The 26,477-nt window shown below is 37.9% G+C and overlaps 1 protein-coding gene across 3 annotated transcripts in view; it reads right to left on the bottom strand.

Annotated features, from left to right (window-relative positions):
* LOC308665192 (uncharacterized protein) overlaps positions 1-26,477 on the bottom strand; it is a 375,212-nt gene that overhangs the window by 158,695 nt on the left and 190,040 nt on the right. The gene's annotated exons all lie outside the window — the stretch shown is intronic.

The following is a 26,477-nucleotide window of genomic DNA, read 5'->3' on the forward strand; positions in this document are numbered from 1 at the left end:
AGTAGAGCTAGGGAAATAAAGAACCTGGATTGCAGCCAATACACCAGTATTCAGCTTTGAGATTTGTATTGGCTCCTCCTTCAAAGATATTACTCTTATTGAAACCAATGCTGCAGGTGCTTCCACCAGTTCCAAGATGGAATCAATGTGCCACAAAGTCATTTAGCTTTTCATTTGCAAGCAAAACTTTGTAGGGCCTCTGAGAGGCTGAATGTAATAATTAAATGATTCATTTTTCTGAGTTGGAAGCATGGATTCATATATATATATATATATATATATATATATATATATATATATATATATATATATATATATATATATATATATATATATATATATATATATATATATATATATATAAGTAAAGGTAAAGTAAACGACTAGCACGCATGTGCGGTTCCCCCGCACATGCGTGCTAGTCGTTTCCGACTCTAGGGGCCGGTGCTCATCTCCGTTTCAAAGCCAAAGAGCCAGCGCTTGTCTCCGTTTCAAAGCCGAAGAGCCAGCGCTTGTCCGAGGACGTCTCCGTGGTCATGTGGCCGGCATGACTAGACGCCAAAGGCGCACGGAACGCTGTTACCTTCCCACCGTGGTGGTCCCTATTTTTCTACTTGCATTTTTACGTGCTTTCGAACTGCTAGGTTGGCAGAAGCTGGGACGAGTAACAGGCGCTCACTGTTACGCGGCACTCGGGATTCGACCCGCCAAACTGCCGACCTTCTGATCGACAAGCTCAGTGTCTCAAACCTATTAGTTTTCATCAGTCAGCCATACCCTTCTGAGATTCGAATCTGGGCTGATTGCACATTAGGCAGTTGTTTTTACCTTGAGCCACAGGATCTCTCTCGCTTTGCTAGCAGAGAAGCTAATAAGTTTGAAACTAACAAGTTTGAAATGCATATTAGTCTCCCTTAATTCTTTGTTAGCAATTTAAAATTTACACAAATATGAGCTGTCACCGGTGTGACTAATGCCTGTCGATGGCCTTCAGGATAGGCTGACACAGGAGATAAAGATTTGTCCCATGTTTGGGGCCTAGCAAGGTAATCTAAGAGTTAACAAGCATTTGTCATGTATATATATATATATATATATATATATATATATATATATATATATATATATATATATATATACATATACATACACACACACATACATACATGTATATATATATATATATATATATATATATATATATATATATATATATATATATATATATATATATATACACACACATACATACATGTATATATATATATATATACATGTGGAAATCATGTAAGACTGTATTTATGCCTTAATAACATGAGAAATATCCTAACTTATTTTTTCTCACATAGGATCATGAACAGAATGCTGAGCTAATTCACTAAGTCTGAGGGGTAGATAAGATCAGCACACAAATCATTTTCCTACATGAAAGTTTTAATCATGGACTTTCTGATTCCTGATAGCCACTGATCGTGTTATGACTCATTCTATATGATGAATATATCTCAAAGATTCACTTGGGATCACTAATGGCTAGAATGAGCCAATTATGGACATTAATAATCAACATAAAGCCTGATAAACTTAATTATCTAAATTAAACTTGTCTAGTCCAAATATTAAAAGGGAGTTGACCCCAGGCTTTTAATGAATGAACCTTTATTGTCAAAGTACAACCATGTATACATTGAGATTGGCTGAGCCTCCCTTCGTGCCCCCACCCGCAACTTACAGTGACACAAACCCTCCATCTTATTACACCATGTGAGCTAATTGCACAACGCACCAGCCTCGCAAGTCAATCATGCATAAAGTTTATAAAATTATTTCCCGTTCAAAAGCCTAACAGCCCATGGATAAAAGCTGTTCTTCAGCCTGTTGGTACGGCTGGCTATACTCCTATATCTCTTACCCGATGGTAGGAGAGTAAAGAGATACCGTCCAGGGTGTGAGTCATCCCTGAGAATTTTCCTCACTCTTCCAAGGCAGCAAAAATAAAGCACTTATTTTAAAACATTCTTATGATTTGCCATATCTGATGGCTATACAACAGCACAACTGATAATTGGATGCTACTCTAGATGGATTAACTGGATACCTGGTTTAATTTGAAACAAAACATTTTTAAAGAGCTCATGTGATCTATAATAAAAAGTACAATTCAACCAAGGCAGTGATTATGGGTTGTTCTTTTTTTTTTTTACTGTATTGGCTTCTTGAAAAACTGTAATACTTAACATTTCTTAAATTATCTCTGTGCCTTCATTATTTCATATCACTCTTATATTTCCTCCCTTAAAACCCGATGGACTCAGACACTTACTAATATTTCTAAATAGGGTTTAATTTGGTTCAATGTGAGGTTAAATGGAAATTCACACAGAGCTATAAAACTCACTGCCGTGGTTGATGTGTTCTTGCTCCCTTCTCCTCTTCTGTGTTGCAAAACTATAACTGGTTTAACCTTCAGTTTAGAAAACACCACAGTTTATAGGTTACAGGCAAAGTTGGGGAATTTGCCCCTAGTCAAATTGTGTTTAAGCATAAGTAAACACTTATATAATATGTTAAATATTTGGATGCAAAAAGTAGGCCAAGAGAGAGAGGGGGGGGGGGAGAGAGAGAGAGAGAGAGAGAGAGAGAGAGAGAGAGAGAGAGAGAGAGAGAGAGAGAGAGAGAGAGAGAGAGAGAGAGAGAGAGAGAGAGAGAGAGAGAGAGAGAGAGAGAGAGAGAGAGAGAGATATGACACTTTCCTTTACCATGAATAGGCCTACATGTTCTATATTCTCAATAGACTTCTAGTTAAGGCTGCAGGGTAAAAACCGATACAATTATCTTCCTGGTTCCAGATAGCACATTGATTTATCCTACTGAATCAGATAAAACTATGATGCTTTCAGGTCAGCTTAGTCTTTGCATGGAGAACCATCACTCTAAGATTGTCGAGATTTTACTCAGTTCATGTTGTTTCCAGTCTGACTGCTGTCTCTTAATTTTGCCTTCCCTAGAAACCTCAGCTGGATTTGTTTCCCAAACATCTACCGTACTTCTTAAAAGGGCTGTTACACATTGTGCAAAATTGATCAAGAAAGCCATTCTCTCTTGAACTAGACTGGGTTTAGTGTCTAAAGATTGAAACGATACACAAGGTGACTAACCAACTAAACAGAAAGTCAGTTTAGTGTAGTGGTTAATGTACCAAGCTAGCAACTGGGAGATGATGAATTCTCTGTCCCACCTTAGGCATGAAGCCAGCTAGATGACTTTGGGCCAGTCATTCTGTCTCAGCCTTAGGAAGGAAACTATGGCAAACCACATTTAAAATCTTGCCAAGAAAACTGTAGGAGTAAAAAAACTGACTTGAAAGCATAAAAAAACAACCCACTAAACAAATAAAGGAAATTAATTATAACAAATAGAACGTGAAGTGAAGTGGGCCTTAGGAAAGCTGAACAACAACAAAGCTAGTGGAGGTGACAGTATTCCAGCTGAGCTATTCAAAATCTTAAAAGATGATGCAGTAAAAGTGCTGCACTCAATTTGCCAGCAAATTTGGAAAACTCAACAGTGGCCACAGGATTGGGAAAGATCAGTTTACATTCCAATTCCAAAGAAAGGCAGTGCCAAAGAATCTTCAAACTATTGCACCATTTCACTCATTTTACATGCTAGTAAACTTATGCTTAAAATCCTACAAGCTAGACTCCAGCAGTATGTGGATCGAGAAATACCAGAAGTACAGGCACGATTTTGAAGAGGCAGAGGAACTAGAGATCAAATTGCCAACATACGCTGGATCATGCAGAAAGCTAGGGAGTCCCAGAAAAACATGTACTTCTGCCTTTGATTGTGTGGATCACAACAAACTGTGGCAAGTTCTTAAAGAGATGGAAGTACCAGACCATCTTATTTGTCTCTTGAGAAACCTATATGCGGGTCAAGAAGCAACAGTGAGAACTGGACATGGAACCATTGATTGGTTCAAAATTGAGAAAGGAGTCCGGCAAGGCTGTATACTGTCGCCCTGCCTATTTAACTTATATGCAGAGCACATCATGAGAAAGGCAGGACAAGATGATATGCAGATGATACGACTCTAATTGCAGAAAGTGAAAAGGAATTAAAGAGCTTCTTGTTGCGGGTGAAGAAGGAGAGCGCAAAAGTTGGCTTGAAACTTAACATTAACAAAACCAAGATCATGGCATCTGGCCCTCTCAAGTCCTGGCAAATAGATGGAGAAGAAATGGAGGTAGTGACAGATTTTATTTTCCTGGGCTCCAAGATCACCGCAGATGGGGACTGCAGCCAAGAAATTAAAAGACACTTGCTCTTGGGGAGGAAAGCCACGGCAAATCTAGACAGCACACTAAAAAGCAGAGACATCACCCTGCCAACAAAAGTGTGTATAGTCAAGGCTATGGTCTTCCCAGTTGCAATGTATGGCTGTGAAAGTTGGACCATAAGAAAGGCTGAGTGCCAAAGAATTGAGGCCTTTGAACTATGATGCTGGAGAAGACTCCTGTGAGTCCCTTGGACTGCAAGGCATTCAAACTGGTCAGTCCTAGAGAGATCAACCCTGACTGCTCTTTAGAAGGCCAGATCCTGAAGTTGAAACTCAAATACTTTGGCCACCTAATGAGAAGGAAGGACTCACTGGAGAAGAGCCTAATGCTGGGAAAGGTTGAGGGCAAGGGAAGAAGGGGACGATAGAGAATGAGGTGGCTGGATGGAGTCACAAAAGCAGTAGGCATGAGTTTAAATGGACTCCAGAAGATGGTAGAGGACAGAAATGCCTGGAGGAACATTGTCCATGGGGTCGCGATGGGTCGGACAGGACTTCGCAGCTAACAACAACAACAACAATAAAATTATAACAAAATTGTGTAATTTTATATGCATGCATAAATACTTCAAAAGAATGAGCGAATCTGAAATAAAAGTACAAGTTTTATTTTAGTGGAGAAGACCGAACGGGCAATACTATACCAGTTAATAAGTTGTTTTAAACACACACACGCACACACACACACACACACACACACACACACAAACACCATAATATTTTCCCTCTCTTTTTCTAAAGGTAAAGGTAAATGTTCCCCCGCACATTTGTGCTAGTCGTTTTCAACTCTAGGGGCAGGTGCTCATCTCCGTTTCAAAGCCGAAGAGCCAGCGCTTGTCCAAGGACGTCTTCATGGTCATGTGGCCGGCATAACTAGACGCCAAAGGCGCACAGAACGTTGTTACCTTCCCACCGTAGTGGTCCCTATTTTTCTACTTGCATTTTTACGTGCTTTCGAACTGCTAGGTTGGCAGAAGCTGGGATGAGTAACAGGCGCTCACTCTGTTATGCGGCACTCGGGATTCAACCCGCCAAACTGCCGACCTTCTGATCGACAAGCTCAGCGTCCTAACCCACTGAGTCACCGCGTCTCTTTTTCTACTAGATCTCAAAAAAAAAGGAAAGTCATTGCTTATGCAAAATTTTTGATAACCTAACTGGCAGAATAGTTATTCAAATTTTCAAGCTTTTAAATGCGGAAGATCAACCTAGCTATCCACATAAATAATTTTGACATGATAAGTATGTGAATGCGATGATAACTGATAAGTGAAGCAATTACTTTGCCTTTTTTGGGGGGAGATTATATTAAATGAAGATTCTGATAGATTAATGAAAAGAGACAAAGCAGACAAAAAGGCAGCTGTAGAGCTTTTGGGCCCTCTGTTATCTCTATTATACTATATTGAAATAGAGTTGCTATCACTAGTCATGTAACTTCTGCCTTCCAAGAGTGAACAATGAATAAATTGTCACTAGATGGTAACTGATAAATTGGGATTGGCAGTGTTTTGTTTTTAAAGAAGAGTAAATAAAAACATTGGCTGCCCCATGGTAGACCTTTCATGTAATAGTTTTGAGAAGCTTTGTTGTGTTTGTCATATGCTAGGTCAGCATTCATTTATGTCTGAACTGTTCCTTGCTAGACTATCTTATTCTATTCTTTACTTTGTCTCATAAATATATTCTTTTCAAGCAATGAGATAGATAGATAGATAGATAATAGACAGAAAGACAGATACAGATAGATAGATATAGAGACACAGTAGGTAGATAGACATATATTGCTATTTTTATTGATACATATTTTTAATTTGTGACTGAAAAAATATAATAAAATGGTCATAAACTGAATATTTTAAATTTTTAAAATTAATGCTTAAATGTACATTTGTGATGCCAGCAGACAATCTTTCAAAGTTCAAGGTAACTTTTAATTCATTTCATTTCAATTGGTTGTTTTTGTTTTCGACAGCAAGGGCACCCTGGATTTTGGGGGAAGTGGATGGGGTCAAAGTTAGTGGTTTGAAGAGGGCAGTGTTATTAGATTATTCATATTGACATTGTTATGCATTTTGATTCTTTCCTAAGGGTTAAATGGCAATTTTACGTTTCCCCCCTTACCTAGATACATTGGAAACATGAGATAAAGTACCAATTTCTTGACAGGTTGATCAGAACAGGGACTAAGGGATACAAAAAAGTGGTTTGGGGACCTGTGAACTGTGAGTTGTCTGCCTTGTTTTAGGAAATACAAATGAAAAAGTGCATTTGTGGGAAAATATATTAAAAATAAATTAAGAATCATACATTTTCAGGTACATATTGCCTCAGGATTCAGAATACATTCATGTAAAGGGTAGAACTGTTTGCATATAATTCTGAAGACTGGATTGAAACTGTATTCAGGATTTAATACTAAAAGTATACAATCCTGGATTTTCTAAAGTGCTTGGATGAGAGACAGATTGCACATATAGCTAATGAGCAACATAGAAAAAAGCCAATTTTCAATGAAACCACAGTAGGGGGTTTATTTAGTTATCAAATGTTATGGACACCCATCTCACAAAAGCTGGCATACAACAATTAGTCAAAACAACAAATAAGTAAAAACAATCATTACCCACCCCCAAAAAATGTAAAAAAAACCAATCCAGAAGGCACAAAAATGGGGGGGGGGAGTCTGAAGGGGCGGATCGGTTCCATGTACTATGAGTAGATCTTGAAGCAGTAGGCGTGAGCCTAAATGGACTCCAGAAGATGGTAGAGGACAGGAAGGCCTGGAGGAACGTTGTCCATGGGGTTGCGATGGGTCGGACATGACTTCGCAACTAACAACAACAACAACAAGTAGATCTATCATATCATTTACAATATCAGTTTGTAGAATCCAAGTCCCCCAGAGAAAGTGTAACTTAGAAATGCTGTTCCCCTTTCAGTGCACTGATGGCAAGGAGATCTAAGACTGAGAATACTAACACCAGTGAAGGCTTGAAAAGGAAAGACCCTGAAGTGCTAATCCCACAAGGAAAGGCTATCTTGGGCACTGCAAATAGAATATCTGAAGGGCAGAGAGAATGGTTTTACTAAGGCTACCACATAAATTCATGTGTTCTGTACCAGCCTACTACCGGCCCTGCAGAAAAGGCAGGGACAACCCCTTTTACAAAACGGCAAGAGGCTGGAACTAAGCCTGCCAAATTTATTAACATAAAACAGAGCAAACAGAGCAAAGAGAGCAAACACGAACCATGAAACAGGAGCTATTCAAATGGTTGCCTTCAGCAAACCAGCCCTCCCACATATTCCCCTTTTAAACAGTTCAGGGCGTGGCTTCTCTCTGCCTCCTTCCAAGGTGCCCCATTGCCTTCCTCTGTTTACTCCTGATTGACTGCCTCCTGCGTCGGGCGTCCTTGAACAGGGCCAGCTGTGGGTCATCTTCATCCACGCTGTCAGGCTCACACAGCTGGGTCTGCGTCGTGACCAGATGGGGGGGGGCCTGGCTGAGGGCTCTGCGGAGCCTCAATACTATCCTCAGCAAGGTCTCCAACACCCCCCTCCTCCTCCTCTGAATCATCCAACCCAACTGCCGAACCCACAGGCTGACCCTGAATCACAACATCATGGCAGAGGCAGGAATGAAATCAGGGACCTACTGATTCATAGCCCATTCCTCTGATGCTTTAGAGGGTAATGTTGGATGTAGGCTCTAATAGTCAGAGAAGCCTTAATCCACCTCTGCCTTGCTTCTTGTCACAAACAGTTACTAAGCAGTGTCAAAACGATGCAGTGCTGTATGCATCACAATCCATGCATTTTTTTGAACTCAATATGGTGTTTTTTTTAAAAAAAAACACCCTATACTATATTGCCATTCATATTAGCAATGTGCAAATCTTTTCACTTCCAGGTTATATGGGGAGCGGGGAGAGGGGAGAACGGAGGGAGACGTAGAGAAAACCAGTTTAACATAGTGGTTAAGGGTACAACAACAACAGAAACTAGAATTCTAACCCCATTTTGGGTACAAAGCCAGCCAGCTGATCTTGGGCCAGTCTTTCTCTTTTAACAATAGGAAGAAAACAGGGCAAACTACTTAAAATCATACAAAAGAGTGGCTTTTAAATTTCTTTCCAATGTGGGTCTGGCTTGAAATATACAATTAGAACTTGAAGCCATTCCTTTCATTCCTCATGTGTTGAGATTCTTTTATTTAGTCAGAAGTAAAAGAATTATATACAGTACAATAGTTCTTTAAGGCACTTTCACAACCAATTCCATTCTATATAATTCTATGAGGATTTAATTTCTGGCATGAATAATAGCAGTGAGCATGAACCTTACATTGGCTTTATCTGTACCTTATGTGTAAAATTACAGATTTTTGTTTCCTTATTTTAGTTCTTTGAAATTATAATTGGCAGCACGCTAGGATGAATGTCACTTGAGATCAATTAATCAAACAGCAAGGATCTAACTGAGATAATTTACCTATAACAGGTTTTGAACTGTATGGCAAAAATAGCTACCTAATCTAATGGGACTTTTAGTATGAGTAGATATACTCACTTACTTGAGAGCAAGCATCATTTAATATAATGAGAATAATTTTGAGCTATAGAATTCTACTGCCAAACTTTTTATATTCCAGCATTGAAACTGCCCAATTTTATGCTCTGTGTCACTGAAGAAAAAATGGTTACTTGGAAATAAAGGTAGTCCTTGACTTACGACCACAATTGAGTCCAAAATTTCTGTTGCTAAGCGAAACATCTGTTAAGTGAGTTTTGTCCCATTTTACAACCTTTCTTAGCACAGTTGTTAAGTGAATCACTGCAGTCGTTAAATTAATAATCCAGCTGTTAAGTGAATCTGGCTTCCCCATTGACTTTTCCTGCCAGAAGGTTGCAAAAGGTGATCACATGACCCTGGGGCGGGACACTGCAACCATCATAAATATGAATCAGTGGCCAAGCATCTGAATTTCAGTCATGTGACCATGGAGATGCTGCAATGATCATAAGTGTGACAAATGCTTATCACTGTTTTCAGTTCTGTTGTAACTTTCAATAGTCACACAACAAACTGTTGTAACTTGAGGACTTCCTGTGTTGTATTTAGAAAGGGAATATGAAGATTCAGATTTTCTTTTAGTTACAATGACTCCCTGGATGATTTTCAATCACTTACTCTCAGTCCAATTTACCTCACAGGTTGTTCTGGGGAGAAACAGAAAAAGGGAGTACTATATGTTGTTGTTAGCTGCGAAGTCGTGTCCGACCCATCGCGACCCTATGGACAATGTTCCTCCAGGCCTTCCTGTCCTCTACCATCTGCTGGAGTCCATTTAAGCTCACATCTACTGCTTCAGTGACTCCATCCAGCCACCTCATTCTCTATCGTCCCCTTCTTTTCTTGCCCCCAACCTTTCCCAGCATTAGGCTCTTTTCCAGTGAATCCTTCCTTCTCATTAGGTGGCCAAAGTATTTGAGTTTTAGCTTCAGGATCTGGCCTTCTAAAGAGCAGTCAGGGTTGATCTCCTCTAGGTTTGATCATTCACATCAGCATCTGGGTCAATGAAAAAAATGAGCAAGTATTACAGGTAAACTAATAGAAGCCAATTTAGAGTACTTTGAAGCCTCTCGTAAACTTTTTAATACTTCTGTTAAGCTTCATTCAGAAAGAAAGTGATACTTATGAAGGTCTAGTGTAGACAGTTTCCAACGCAGGATAAGAAAAATTGTTCTACGATACAGATATATTCAGTGCTTTTTTTGTAAAAGAAAAAGGTGCTGGAACTCACACATGTCATATAACCCACCTTGCCTACCCTACAAGGTTCTATCCAAAAAAGGTGCCGGAACTCCATTCTGAGCGTTCTATGAGAAAAAAAGCCCTGGATATATTGTAGAATAGGGTATAACCTTGAACACTGTGCTAAAACAAAATGCCAAAGTTTAGCAGATCAGCCAAAGTTATTTTATATTTCGGACATAGAACAATATGAAAACAATTTTTATTCTATATATAAAAGAAGAGGCAGTTGAAACTTTTTTTTAAAAAAAAAATACTTATAATGGGATAGTGTCTTTCCTTATTGAAAGGCAAAGGGCAATATTACAAGGCCCAATTGCAATTTTATCTCTTACTATCAGTGCCCAGCAACTTCCCCTTGCAGTGATAGTTGCCCATTTGCTTAATGAAACTGTGATACACAAGAAAAGACCTACTGGATTAGGTTAAGGGCCATCTTAACCCAGAATTAATTACTCACACTGGCCAACCAGATAACTCTCAGGTGCTCATAAACAGGAGAGATACAGTACTTGTTTCCTTACAATTAGCCTTACATGCTGCTCCCAACTTGGCAGTAACAATGCAACTCAAGACCAGGGGTTCCTTTCCCGTATGATTTATCAGTGTGTCTGCAATGTCATAACTCAGAGCCAGGTGTCAAGGGTTAGGGTTAGTAACCTGATAGCATTTAGATGGAGATCCTTGAATATACTGAGTTAGGCCTAATCTACAGCTTCCAATTTCCACCTGTTAAAAATCTGAGGATTTTTTCTTCTTCTTGTGAAAAACTAACATTACAGCTTAGAAAATTTCATTTTCAAATTATGATATTTTCATGGCTTTTAGGTTATTACAAACATTAGCACAAGCATAGATTATCAATTCGGATGTAACAGAAATTACATCTTTGGACAATTTTGTCCAAAGAAAAAGCAAGTTATGATAAGGAGGAAAAGGGGAGCATGAACCTGAAGTATTGTTCAGAGTAGATGTTGATCAGAATTTCATAAAAAGCCAACAAAGAAACAAACAAATAAAATTTTCAATGTATGGTTTAGGAGAAGAATCCGAAATGTTACAACTGATCTCAAAAGAAAACAAAAAATGAAAAAACCCAAATTCCCATAAAGGACCAGAGAATGTGTTAATATAAACCAAAATTATATGAAAAATGATAGGAGAGAACTTAAGGGAATATACAACTGAACATACACATTATAGGGGTTAATTTTGCAGAGGCTGGCTGTCAATAAAATGGTTGCTTGTAAAAAACTGATACTCATTTCTGTACAAGGATATATTAATCAGATATGAATAGCAAGGCATTTCATTTACTATTGATCTGCTCCTAATCAGAAATCAAAAATGTACCTTATCCCATGACAAAGTGTAATTATCTATTTTGTTAATTACTATAATTATCTTCCCCACATTTATTTTGACAGCAGTGTCAGCAGTAGAAAACTATTTCTTCAAATTGCCTCATGCCAATTATGAATTACAAATTCATACAATTTTGTCAAATGATTTTCATGCTCCTTTGTGCAGACTTTCAGGCTCTTTTGAATCAAGTTACCAAACTGGATTTGCCCCTAAAATCTTCCCCACTCCAAGTATTAAGAATCCCGTAAAGAAAGTCAAATAGTTCACATTGTATCATCTTATTAAGAAAAACTGTGAATGAATCAAATAAAACTGAAGAATCCTAAACTGAAATATAAGAAATATGAGTCCCATTAAGTATATGAGAAAGTAGTGACAATATTTATAGGGCTGTAGGGCCGATTGCATAAAAATAGTTCCAACTTTTTTCTTTGAAGGATTTTTTAAGATGATATCACCATTTTAGGTGTACAAACATATAGCTTCAGCCAGTGCTTTTTTTGTAAAAAAAAAAAAAAAGGTGCCGGAACTCACACATGTCATACAACCCGCCTTGCCTACCCTACAAGGTTCCATCCAAAAAAAGGTGCCGGAACTCAGTTCTGGGTGTTCTATGACAAAAAAAGCCCTGGCTTCAGCCATGTTTCATTGGGAACTGAGGGAATTGGCTGTGTGCAGCCTTATAAATTAAGCTTAAATACATTAATTTAAAGTAAGATCATTCCCCCCCAAAAGAAGGTTTGGGGTTTCAACTGTACAGTTCCAGCAAATTCCCAGCGTTTTAATACATTTTGTATCTTTGAGTGACTATCGTGTTTTGAAACTATTAGCAAGTTTTGGTGCCAAGTTTGTAATGAGACAACAACTTCATCTCCTTCAAAAGGTCTTGAATGCTATGAATCATATTTTACTTAGTTCTATGAATATTGAGGGCAAGCTACCAACCAACGATGAGTTGACTTGCACAAAACCACTTCAAGTATACAAATATGCCCTTGGAACACACTTCAGTGTTATGGATTTCATCTGTTTTATATCTTGTATTTTTGTGGCCTCATTTTGAATTCTATACCTTATTGCTTTTCAAGTAGTTCTTGCATAGGAAGGAACAAAGTGAAAATTTAATCTTCAGCTAGAACTGGTATAAGTACCCCCTAAGTACCTCAGTGTAAATATCTTGCGCTCCTGTTCAACTAGAATTAATGTTGTAGTTCAAATCTTTGCGTAGGCTTGACAACTCAACTTTGAGTAAAAGTGAGAAAATATGTACTTTGTTCAACTAAAATGAAACACGCGGCATTTTCTTAAATAAATGCAGTGTTATTAAATATTACCCATTAAATCAATAAAGCCAATACCAAGATTATATAGCTTAAATGTTTTCCAGTAGCAGACGTATATGAATATTTACAGTATTTAATCTTTATATATTAAACTTCATTATTATTGTCATCATCATTAATGTTCCTTTTTAAATTATTTCCTCTGATATTACCGTCTATCCCATTCCACTTCTAAGTCTATGGAACTGTGTGTGTATGTGTTTGGATTTATATGGAAATACACTCATATATCTGGGTGTGGCTTTTTGTCAGTGTGGACTCCTGGTGACTCATGGTCTCCTGCTTTCCACCCTCTTGTTTTAACCACTAAACCAAACTGTCTCTCTCATATACATTCTAGATTAACATTTAACCTAGAAAACTAACATTCTAGGCAGGAGAAGAAGCAATGGATGGAAACTAATCAAGGAGAGAAGCAACCTAGAACTAAGGAGAAATTTCCGGACAGTTAGAACAATTAATCAGTGGAACAACTTGCCTCTACAAGTTGTGAGTGCTCCAACACTGGACATTTTTTAAGAAGAGACTGGACAATCATTTGTCTGAAATGGTATAGGATTTCCTGCCTGAGCAGGGGTTGGACTAGAAGACCTCCAAGGACCCTTCCAACTCTGTTATTCTATTCTATTCTATTCTATTCTATTCTATTCTATTCTATTCTATTCTATTCTATTCTATTCTATTCTATTCTATTCTATTCTATTCTATTCTATTCTATTCTATTCTATTCTATTCTATTCTATTCTATTCCATTTCAGACATCTGATAATAGATGTTAATAAAAGTTGCTAATGCTGCAATAAATTGTCTTTAAGATGTATCAAGACTATCCTATTTACTTATCTTAATTTGTCCTATGCATGTTAGTATTTATTTATTTATCACATTAATATGGTTTGGAGAAGATATCTGTTAACCATTTTGTCTATGCATTAAAAGCAAGAGACGTTCTTAAAAGCTTAAAATGAATGGTGTGTCTTCAGAGCATTTTCTAAAGCCCAAACCCTATCTAATCTAGCAACCTTTCCCACAATTACCAACAGATAACAATTATAAATAATAAAACAATGGCCTCTTCCAGTACTTTTTCCAATAAATGGTACCGAGAGACAAGATAATATTTAACTATGATGCAAAGCAACCATTGATAACCTAATATTCCATGCATATTGACTCTGTAAAGCCATTCAAGTATCCATTTTTAGTCTCCTCAAATTTTCATTTTGAGAATTAAGGAGAGGAGGGAAAAGAATGTCTCTCTTTTAAATTACATACATTATTTTATATATCTTTCTTTCCACATGTTTGTCTTTTTTTCTAAAGAGCTTCAGGCACAGAACACTATTTATCTGGGTAAGTCTAAAACAGAGCCATAATACAAGTAACTACATCAGATTTTATATATAAGATGCACTTATCTGAAACATTTTATCCTACATCTTTCAGTACTCGACAAAACTCAAGTTGCTAAAATATATATCTGTAACAGACAACAGCAGTCATAGAAATAATTATCAATTGTTTGGTTCTAGTGATATCCCTGCCTGAGAGTTCAGTGACCATAAAAAAAGCAGCTGAAATCACCTTCTTCAAAAGATCTTTCTGGAGTCATCATTTAAAGAGAATGGCTCCATGCCCGTTTCTGACCATAAATGCAGTATTATTGGAAGAAAAAAATACTACCTCATTGGCGTCTCACAGCAAACAGTAGCTGCCTTGCATGGCAGACCATCAAAAGACTTATAGATGGTGAATTCATTGACAATATGGGTCTTCTCCTCTTCAGCAACATCATGTATAGGTAGCTATGCTGGTCCCATTATTTTCAGAGCTTAAATTTCTGAAAACAGCTTCTTACTGCTTATCGGTACCTGTGGTCTGACACTATCTTGCCTAAGTTTGATCACTGAAGTATTATCCTATTTTGTTTTAATTACAAGTGCACCCTCATGTCAATTTTAGTCCCACATGGAGTGCTTTATAAAAGATTTTGGGAAATCTTGGTTAGTTGTGGTCAAAATAAACTTCGGTTCTCAAATCTATTTGGAATTATTAACAGTGGCTTAGAGATTCACGTATAAGACTGAAAAGATGTTTAAATGAAGTAAAAGAGTCCTGGTTTTAAGCATTTTATCTGCACTTGGCCTTGGTGAAGTCACTTCTCTGTTTTCTTCTTGTATGTGTTTCAGATACCTTTCCTCTTACCTGGACTGCTTAGTCACTGCACTTTCTTGTGACTTCTTTAGTGGCTTCAATAAATAAAGTGATATTCTCCTAATATGCGTGCCAGAGCTTTTATTTTCTTCACCACGCCACGATTTGTACTTTTACCGTTTCCATCACCACAGGGCCCATTTTCAAACTATCGTTTTTAAAGGTCACTTGTTTTGTTCCAATGCAGTTGAGCCTGACCATGATTTAACGACACCTCAACAAGCAGCATTAAAATTACCCTCTGTATGTGATCATAAATAATTATCCGGCCAAAGAAAAGAAAGAAATTTAAATAGAAAGAAAGAAAACAATATCTCTTTCGCAAGAAGCCAAGACGGAGGATATTAGTTAAAATGTTAAAGTATATTAACCAATTATGCGAAATCCTTTCATATTGGCTTGCTTCATTTCAAACATGGCACAGGCTATTTTGTCTGTGAACTCAAGTGGAACAAAAAGCTACAGAATGCAATTTGTGTCAGGAGTTGGACTACAGAAGGACAACTAATTCTAATTAGTACAAATTCCCCACAGGCCAAAAAGGAGGCCTAATGTAGGAACCAACTGCCTAATGCAGTTTCTATCATGCAACAGGTGGGCAAAGGTCTCCCAAAGGTTGTCATGGTGATAGCTACTGGTAGACCTTTCGCTGGACACCAGTAATTAATTGAGTGCATGGCCAGTCTTTGAATGTGATATCTTTTAATATACTTCAGACGTAAAAAAGAAGAAGAAAAAATGGCTCTTTTAATTGGTTAAAATTAAAATAGCAGAAGAGTTTGCCAAGAACTACGGTAATGTAATGCAGATCTTTTCAAACCCTCAAACTGGAATTCTTTGCATATCTACAAGAAGAGTGGTATGTTAAGGAAAAAAAAGGGGGGGGGGAAGGCAAACTTGCTGGGAACAAAAAATCTCCACCAACTCATTATATGGATATTTTGCAACATATATTTCTAATGCAAAAATATGTGTGCAACTCATTAACAGTGATTATTACGTATACATTAAAAATACAGGTTTAACATATGAAGAAATTGTGGGGACAGGGTGAGGATTTTTGAAGTGGAATGAGAATGAGACACAGAAAAGGGAAGAAAGCTCAGAAGTTGGAGAGAAAAAAGTATGAAGTCATTATTGGAATGCAGAGTAAAATCCACAATATTTATTCATTTTACTACAATAAATAGACTTGCTCTCCAACTCTAAATCTATCTTTCAGTTTTGCTCCTTAAGTTACTGGATCCAGGAACTCATTTTTCAAATTTCTATTCCATATATGGAAATAATTCTCCCTTCAGAGCAATTTATTTATTTATTTTTTCAAATGAGACTAAATTAACACAGTTCCTCTATTCTTGCTTAAGGAGAAGTGCAACTCTGAAAGTTTTTCAGTTAACATGGGCATAAAATTTACTCTACTTTGCTCCAGAATTAATTTGACTGTAAGTTTTGAAGGTTTAGTGTTAGGGAAGTTTAGCCTTTCCCATTGCTGGTCAGAAATTTGTGATATTAAAAAAAAGACATCTTAGAGACTGCAAATAGTAGAGTCTGGATATTTGAAACTGAATGTTTACTTTCCTAGCTTCATCCTAAGCAACAGTGGAATTTATCAGGAAGGCATATAAGATTAAAATATAGACAATACCACTGAAGTATTTCAATGGTCTTTCTGTCAGCCTAACACATTGATTTTTTTAAAAAAAAAGTATATGATAGGTTTTCCTGTGAAACCAATCCTCATTTTTGGTAACGAGAGGCATACAAACTCTTAACATGGAAACCTTATTTAATTACCTGAACCCCAACTGATTTGTTAACTAGGAAAATCTGGAATTTGTAGCCTCAGTAAGGTAAAGTCTGCTTTATAAAACTTTGTTTCTTCAATTTCAGCATACAATTTTGTTTGTATTATTATATGATCTTATAACTTGGTTTACTCTAATCAGTGGGGTCTCTTTTGTTTTGTTTGGCTGGTGAATGACCAAACTAAAATAACTGACTATCTAAATTAGTAGATTTCACCACGTCTTATACCAGTGAATTTTATACATTAATTATAGAATGTCGTATCTCTCTTTCTTAACTGAAGCACTGCATTGTGCTAGTTATCTACTTCCTCTGGGGTCTGTTCCAGTCCTGTTGATGGGAGGAGGGAAGGTACAGTCCCTTGGGGATGTCCTACCCCAGTATCTGGAGGTTGTTCAGATCTGGATAAGTTGGACTCTGACTCAGCCCTAGGAAGAATGAATGGCTTTAGATATTTTTATGCTCTGGAAACAAGGTTCTTCCATCTCTGGTTCTGGAATGGGTGGCACTATCCAAGACAGACCCAATGTGCAAACTAGGGGTCCTTCTAGGCTCATGGCTCATGCTCAAAGAGAAGGCAGCAACCATGGCTATGAGAACCGTGGCACATCTTTGGGTGATGCCCCAGTTGTGCCCATTCCTGGACTGGGAAGCCCTATTCGCTGTCAGCCATGCCCTTATAGTCTCTCATTTGGATTACTGCAATGCTTCTTGGATTTATTGTAAGTTGGTTAAGTATCTTGGTTGTTGTATGAATGTATTGTTAGATGTTTTGACTGTTTTAATCACTTTTCCCTTAACTGTTGTATAGTTTTGGAACTGTAAATTGTCCAGAGTCATTTGGCTGAGAGGGGGGAAGCTATAGAAATTGAATAAAAAAATAAATAATATGTGTTAGAATATGTTGTTGAAAAAATGGTTTGTTTAACAGAGTATTATTAATACACAGTGGAAGTTGTACTGGGACTTTTAGGCAAACAGTAATGCACTAACACGAGTTTTATAACTTATTTTTACTCAGACAACAAAAAGAAACACAGTAAGAAATAGTCCAAGTATCAATCCAGTATCATGCACATAAAAGTCAGTCCATAAAAAACATAGTATCAAAATACAAAAGCTGCTTACCAATATCAAAAACAATATACACTGTAGCAAGCAGTTGATTCTTGAGAGAATAAATATCAAGTTAGCAAACAAGAGAACAAGAGGTATCCAAACACTAACATCAAACACATATACAAGAGCAACTACGTGTAACATCTAACTCTCTTTTATGTGGAATAATTACAGCCACACCCTTAGGCCGTTTAACTTCTTAAAGGTGCTTTTACTCCATTATATAATATTGTCACCCAAATCAAGTTTAATCTCTAACAATATGAATGAGCTGCCTAGAATATGTCCCTGGTAGAGCTGAAGATGAGAAAGAATGAATCACACAGGCACCCACTTTTCCCCCATCTCTCCAAGTTCAAATCAAACTATTGCAGCTCAGTAAGAAAGTACTATAAACAGTAACTTCTGTTAACATATATACCATAAGTTCTGATATAAGCCACTGATCAGTCCTGGAAGCTTACTACATATATATTTTCTCATTTAGATTCAACAAATCTGTACATTTTGTTATACATATTTAAATCATAAATACTATGTCAGAATTTCCTTCCTTGTTACCACAGTTTTGTTACAGAAGTAAAATCACACACTGGGGCGCACTCATAAATTGTCCATGAATTCACTCACATCTGAAATAAGAAAATGTTGAAATTTTCTTCACAGAACATGGTCTACCTTAGCTTTTGCCAGCTTGATCTCATGTGACTGAATCAAATTGACAATTTTTACTCAACATCAGACTGGGCTTTTTCTCTGAATAATATCAACCTGAGGTAGAGAAACAGGCTTGCTGCACACAAAGCAGCAGTGTCATTTAATACTAGACCTCAATAAGATATAGAATGTAAATATTATATTTATTAACAATCATTTTTAGCGACAATTCAAAATTGCAATGGCACTGAAAAATTTGGTCCTCACACTTACAACCATTGCATCATCTGCTCTTTTGATCACATGATCAAAATTTGGGCACTTGGCAATCTGCATGTAATATTTACAATGGCTACAGTGTCCTGGGCTCATCTGATTGCCATCTGTGATCTTCCCACCCAGCTTTCACCAAGCCAAATCAATGGGGTAAAGCCGAATTTGCTTAATGGCCATACGGTTCACTTAACAACTGCAGTGATTTGGTTAACAACCATGGCAAAAAAGATTGTAAAAATCAGGTGTGATTCACTTAATAACTACCTTGTCTAGCAACAGAAACTCCAATTGTGATCATAAGTTGCCCGTAGCAAATGGTGTTGAATGCACGGCACATGTAACACCACTACTACATGAGCTGCATTGGCTACTGGTTTGTTTCCAGGTTCAGTTCAAGATGATGGTTGTCACCTTTAGAGCAGAGGTCCCCAATCTTTTAGGCACCATGGACCGGCTGTGGAGAGAGTTTTTCTGCGGACCGGAGGGTGCATGGTTTGTGTGCTGCCTGCATCTGGCATATGGGGCTTTGCTTGTTTGTGCAGACCAGTTGCTGGCATACCACGGCCCGGACTGGTCCATGGACCTGGTTTGGGGACCCCTGCTTTACAGTCCTATATTGCTTGGAATTGGGTTATCTGAGGGACTGTCCTATTTCAAGAGTCTGTACCTGTCCAATTTGGTCCAGCAAATTGGTCATGCTGTAAATCCCAACAGCCAAAGAGTGTCGGCTGGCAGGGATCAGAAGATGGGCCTTCTGTGCTATAGCCCTTGCTCTCTGACTCTCTTGGCCTTTTGGAAGGCTTAAAATCTTGGTTGTATACGCAGGCCTGGGGCTCTGAAAGTATTATTGACCTAATTTCTTGTCTTTATTGTTAACTGATCTGTTATCTCGATTGCCGCTTGTATTTGTTTTGTATTGTTTCTAATGAGTATTATAATGTATTACTTCACAGAAAGAGTAGTGGAAGCTTGAAACCAACTTGCAGTGGGGATCAAGGGTCAATCAGTAACTGAGTTTGAACATGCTTGGGATGAACACATATCCATCATAAGGCAAAAATTAAAAATAAAAACAAATAAAATATAAAAATAATAAACAAATAAATTAAAAAGAACCCCCCCTCCACCATCTAAACTCAAAGAGCAGACTCACTGAATCACTGGGTCTTTTTCTGCCATCTGTTTCCCATGTTTTATGTTTCTATATGCCAGTTTAGTCCTCTTGTCACCAGAATGATTTTATTAATCCAATGCCTTCAGAGCTTCCTGGCAGTGTTATTGTTTGGTCTCTACCAGAGGCAAACATGTGGCTTCTTTTAATAAAACATCTGCATGAAGCTGTTCTGAAAGACTTCCATAGGATGACATTATTTTACTGCTGTCCGATTATCCTGGTGAAGAAAGAAGGCTGAGATAGAGGGATAGGGGAAAAAAATCAGACTAAAGATTAGCAGGAATAGCTCTACAAGTAGTAAAACAAATGATGATCACTCCTTTTTGGCGGCTGACTATGCCAAGCTGGGGGGCGGGGAAAGGAGTTTTCAAAGACTGACAATCTGGTATATTGAAGTATGACCATTATTTTTTATTTTCCACGTTTTTGGTCCAAAGACAGTTCTGAGTAATTGATTCCCATAATGAGCTATGGTTCGTTAGTCAATTTAATTTATAATTGAATTGGATGGATGTAACTCTGTGTAAAATTGTCTCTGAAGAATCTGTTTTGTTCGTCTGTTCAACTTGTGGCAGGGATAGAAGAAAATCTAAATTATTCCATTTTGCAATGAGGGAAAACTCTATAAAGTACCAGCTTCCCTTGTGAAAATAAGAGGCAGGAGAGAAATACTTTAATAGTTGCAGGATAAAATCTCACACTATTATCAAAAACGTACGAAAACCTTTCAATTTACATATTAGGGTTAAGGTTGACACATTTATATCTGGAAGATAACTCTTTCTCTCTCCTTTGAAGACTAGAGTCACATCCAAGTACAGTAAACATCATATGATATGTGTCCCCGCCTCACATACACACACAAACACAAATATATATAATGTATTCAAGTCTCAAAATTATTGTATTATAATGTTGGAACTATAACCAGAATCCAGCAAGTCATTGGCTTGCATTGATGGTTAAGGAGCTATGTTTAGTGGCAGAACGTGTGTTGTACAGTATGAAGAAAGTTCCAGGTCCATTCTCACGCAATTGCAGTAAAAAAAGCAATTGGAGAGCAGATGATGTGACAGACCTCTGGTTGAAGCCCTGGGGAGCTGCTGCCAATAGAACTAGACAATACAGTAATGGACCAAATGGGTCAACAGTCTGATCAGATATTAGGAAGCTTCCTATAATACTTATATTTCTAGCTGAAATTGTTCATTTGGTGGCTTTTGAAGGATAAAGATGCTTAAAAATACATCATATATTTGATACAACATGACAATTTCATACAGTCCTGATATCACTAACTTGTTTTACTAATCAGAATCAAGTTATTGTTATGGCCTTTTAAGTCAGTCTTGACTCAGGGTGACTACCTGTGCAGCTTCAGTTTTCTCGGCATCATTTTTGAAAGTGGTTTGCCATTGCCTCCTCCCTAGGGCCGAGGGAGAAGGACTGGCCCAAAGCCACACAACTGGCTTTTGTCTTAAGGGAAGACTAGAACTCAGGTTTCCCAGTTTCTAGCCTGATCTCTTAACCATTACACCAAACTGCCTCTCAGTCAGACTAGAAGATCTCCAAGGTCTCTTCCAACGGTGTTATTCTGCTTTCCACAGACCACAAAAATATGTTTGTATCGGGGAGGGGGGAGGAATCAAAAGACTCTGGAGGGCAACAAGTTTGATCTACACTATCCTAATAACAGAGTATCTTGATTCCATTCAGTACTGCATATGAGTACTGAATCTTTTCTAGTAATACACAACTTTTCTAGTCATACACAACTTTTGACCAACTGTTTTGACCTCCTAAAAACATTTGAAGAAATTTGTAAGAAGAGTTACAGTTACTCCTTACTACTATCATTGTGGTCGGCCACACAGCCGACAACCTATTTTTGCAGTTGCAAACAGGCAGAACATCAAGAGATATCTTGAGAGCTAGTTGGACATTATACCTAGGATGTGGGCTACTTCTAGTTGAGTGACTTTCATTTAGTGCAACCCCTGTTCTGTCAGTGCCAAATATATGTGCTGTTTTCAGCACTAGGATCTAAAAATAAAATATAATATCTAGCTGACTCCTATTACCATTATCTACCTTTGAAACATTAACCAAGCCAATATTTGTTTGACAGGATGCTCCAGATCATAAGTTACATATTCATTCCCCTGGGCTTGAAAAGCAGTCATACTGAGCTCCCACTCAAGTCCCGTTTAAAAACTTGGATGTTGCATTGGTTTAATGAGCCCCAAGCATATGATGTACTAACCCAGGCCATGAAAACATCTAGCTTTGAGGATAATGAGATGTTTGATAACATCTATCCAAATGACTGAAGCACTGGAGCCACATGACATGCTTCAGGGAAATGGCAGAAATCCTCTAGCATCCACCCATCAGCCAGTTTGATCTTTGTCAGGGGGGAGCCTTTGAAGATCTCTAATAGGCTGTTCAGCCTGACCCTGTTTTTAAGTGTTGCATTTCCCACATTTTTTAAAAAAAAAATTCAACCCTCTGCTAATTAAAATGATTAGCATTTGTATTTAATAGCTAAACACCAGATGCAGAAAGTGTCTGTTTCTGTACATTTGAGAAAGTAGAATGGAACTCTACTAACACAATACATTGACAGTATTTAATGGAGTTGTAACCAAACACACTCACAGACACACAAACACAGACAATACCAAAGAAAGAAAGGAAAAGAAATTTGACTACAGGGGAAAACCAGCCTAACTACAATGGGATGGGGATGGCAATCACCTATCCTCAATCCCAAAAGGCGTATATATTTATCTTACAGCCAAAGGACTATTTTGGCTGTAAGCAGAATGCAGAGAATTTGTACTGGAGAGAATTTCATATGGATTTGTAGAGGCAATGATGACACACTACTCTTCAGACTCAAATGGCCTCCAGTTAAGAGGTCGCTTAACAATCTCATTTGTCTATATTTGCATCAAGTCCTCAGTAAATTCAAATGGCAACAGGCTTCCAGGCTCCTTATGTTATTCAGATAATAGGGTTTTTCCTTTTCGTGTAACTGTAATAGTGCAACTGTAATGTCTAATCTATGTCATACTTTGAGAAATGCTTATACATTCATTTTCTGAGCGAGTTACATCTTTTCCCCCTCCTGACTGCATTCATTGCTACATTTGGGGGGGGGGGGAGAGAAACAGCATTTTTATGTCTTTGGAAACATCATACTGTGATGTTGTTCTACAAAGGAATTCTAGCATTTGCACCAATGTTTCCAATACTCAGTTAAACATAGATTGTGTGTTTGTAAATGAAAGAAGCATACCCTTTAACACCAGAGGGAGACTGGAGCTATTGAAATAATTATACCACTGCTGAAAAATGTTCTATATATATATAGTTCTTTTTAAAACAAAGGTGTATGAAACAATAGAATATGTTTCTCTTTTTTTAAAAAAAAATAACATCAATCATTTCTACCTAATGCACAAACCAAACTCTAGAGCTCAGATAAGATGTGTCATGGAAAACTTATTTTCAGAGGCATTTGTATCAGTGTGTTCAATCATTTAATAACCTATCCAAGTTTCGTATGTGTGTGTGTGTGTGTCTGTGTGTGTGTCTGTGTGTGTGTGTGTACGGATATCCTAAAAAAGAATATGGATGAATAGAAGAATCAAAAGCTCTAGAAGTGAAGGACAAATGGATTAATTGTTCTACAAAGAACAAACCACAGGTAGTCCTCAATTTACAACAATTCATTTAGTGACCGTTCAAAGTTACAATATCCCTGAAAAAAATGACTTATGACAATTTTTCACGCTTATGACACTTGCAGCATCCCCATGGTCACATAATCAAAATTTAAATGCTTGACAACTGGTTTATATTTATGATGTTGTGTCTTAGGGGTTACGTGTTCCCCTTTTGTGACCTTCTGACAAGCAAAGTCAATGGGGAAGCCATATTCACTAAACTATCCAGTTACTAACGTTAACAACTGCGGTGATTCACTTAACAATTGTGGCAAGAACAGTTGTAAAATAGAGCTAAACTCCTTAACAATTGTCTCATTTAGCAACAGATATTTTGGCTCCATTGTAGTTATAAGTCGAGAACTACTGTATGGTTTCTTGGAGGCCCAGATTTGCTATGTTATTCATTTATTCTATTGTGTTTTTCTTTAACTTGTTGCATTTTTATCTTGTTTTGTGCATATTGTGAGCAGCCTAGAATCAGTTAGGAATTGGCAGGCACTCAAATAAAATAAAATCAATGAATAAAAATAAAGAAATGCAAATCAGTAATGGTGGCATTCAAAATATAGATGGGAAAGCTTTAACATTCCAGGACACTCGGGACTTCCGCTGGCGGCGCGGCGCCGAAGACAGCCTCCCCTGGCTGCCCGCGGCTCAGCTGTTTGTTTTTTCGCCCGAAACAGCGCCGATCAGCTGTTCGGGCGAAATTGAAGCCCCCTCCTCGGGAGAAGAGGAGGGGGTGAGGCCCCAGGTAGGGGTAGAGTTCTCCGAGGCCGCCTGAGCTTCGAGCTTGGGCGGCTGAAGGATCGAACTCCCCCGAAGCCTGGGTTGCTCCCAGCTGGCCGTCGTCTCTGCTCCGAACTTCCTGGAGCAGAGCCAGGCGTCTGCGAACCATCCCTGCCTGAAGAAAGGACTATGATTTAAAGGAGCAGGCAGAGCGGTACAAGAGGAAAAGGTGAAGAGATGAAGAGGATTATTTTATTTTACTCTCAAGCTTGATGGACTATGCTTAAAACTTAAAGTGAAAGTGCGTCACAATTGTAAGTAAAAGATGGCGGCTAAACCTCCCCCTAGAACTTTTCGGAGTGCTGGAAATTCTCCGGTGCAACAACAATCATTACTGCAGGCGTTGCATTCTCCTGATGTATTGACATCGAAGGATCTTGAAAAACATACCCAGTTAATTTTGGAGTCAATGGGTGTTAAATTTGCACAGATGGAGGAGAAATTGGAGAAATTGGAGCAGAGAATGGAAGAAAGGATGGAGCAGAAACTTAGAGAGATGAAGGTAGACATTTTGTCCTCAGTGCATAAAGTAGCTAAATGTGTGGAGGTGCTGGATGATCAAGTGGAAGACTTGACTCAAAAGAATGCTATATTAGAAGCAAAAGTATTGGAAATTGAAGATTTAAAAGACAAAATGGATAGCGAACAGAGTTTGGCTCAATTTTACCAGATGCAGTTTGCTGTTAGAATTAGAGGCCTAAAAGAGAATATTAAGGAAGATTTAAAGCAGCTGGTTTCTGAGGCTTTTGAGGGGGTATTGAACCATCCAGCATCTGAAATAAAACAAGGCATGGACAAAGTGTTTCGTGTGAATTCCTGGATTGCTAAGCAGAGAAAGTTGCCTAGAGATGTGGTGGTTTATTTTGTAAAAAGGGAAATTAGAGATGAAGTTATACAAGCTGCCTATGATACTAAAGTTGTGATTGCTGGTCAAGAAGTTTTGGTTCTAAAAGAAATTCCTCCAAAGATTTTAAAGAGAAGGAAGGACTTTATATTTCTTGTGCAAGAGCTCAAGCAAAGAGATATAAGGTTCAGATGGGAGATCCCAGCTGGGTTGAGCTTCATGTATGATGGCAAAAGGTACTGTTTGGGTACTGTGAAGCAAGCGCATGATTTTTACAACAATGTTTTAAAAGCAACCCCATCAACACTTCTGGAAGCTGCAGAGGGATCTGGAGAAGGAGAACATCAAGAGGATGAAGATGGACAGATAGACGAGAAGGGTACAGGAGGAGATCAAGCTGCAACTCTTTTGGATGATCCTAGAGAACAGAGGGTGACGCGTGCTGCCTTAAAACGCTCAAAAAAGATTAAAAAATAAGACCAGTAGAAATCTATGGAACTTCCACAATATACTTATAGTCAAGTGGTAGCTGTGTTTTTAAGAGTTTTGGGATGATATCTATGGTAACAGAATGTTCAATTTGGAATTAATGGACAATTTACTACAGAGGAAGAGGAAGAAAATTTTGTGGGTTAATGCGGGTTAATTTGTGTAAGAACTATCTATTATAGCCTATTTTGGCTAGAGAGGTTAATAGGGATAGGTGCTTGTGATGTGTAAGTGAGAATATGTCTAGGTAATAGTGATTTGTGGAAGAACATAGATGGGAATGATGCTAGTTTTCTTTTATTTTAGTTCTTTATACATATTTAGTATTGTTAAGGATTGGTTTACTCTATATAAGCTAGAGAGTGATGGATTTTAGAGTTTATAATTGTTAGTATATGATTGTTTATGATTGCTTTTTAGATATATACCTTGTATTTTGCTCTGGGAAGTCGGGGGGGGGGGAGGGGGGGAGGAGGGGAAGTAGAGGGGTGGGAGGCAGGGGAGGGAG

The sequence above is a fragment of the Vipera berus genome (assembly GCF_964194415.1).
Source record: "Vipera berus genome assembly, chromosome: 3".
NCBI classification, from domain to species: Eukaryota; Metazoa; Chordata; class Lepidosauria; order Squamata; family Viperidae; genus Vipera; species Vipera berus.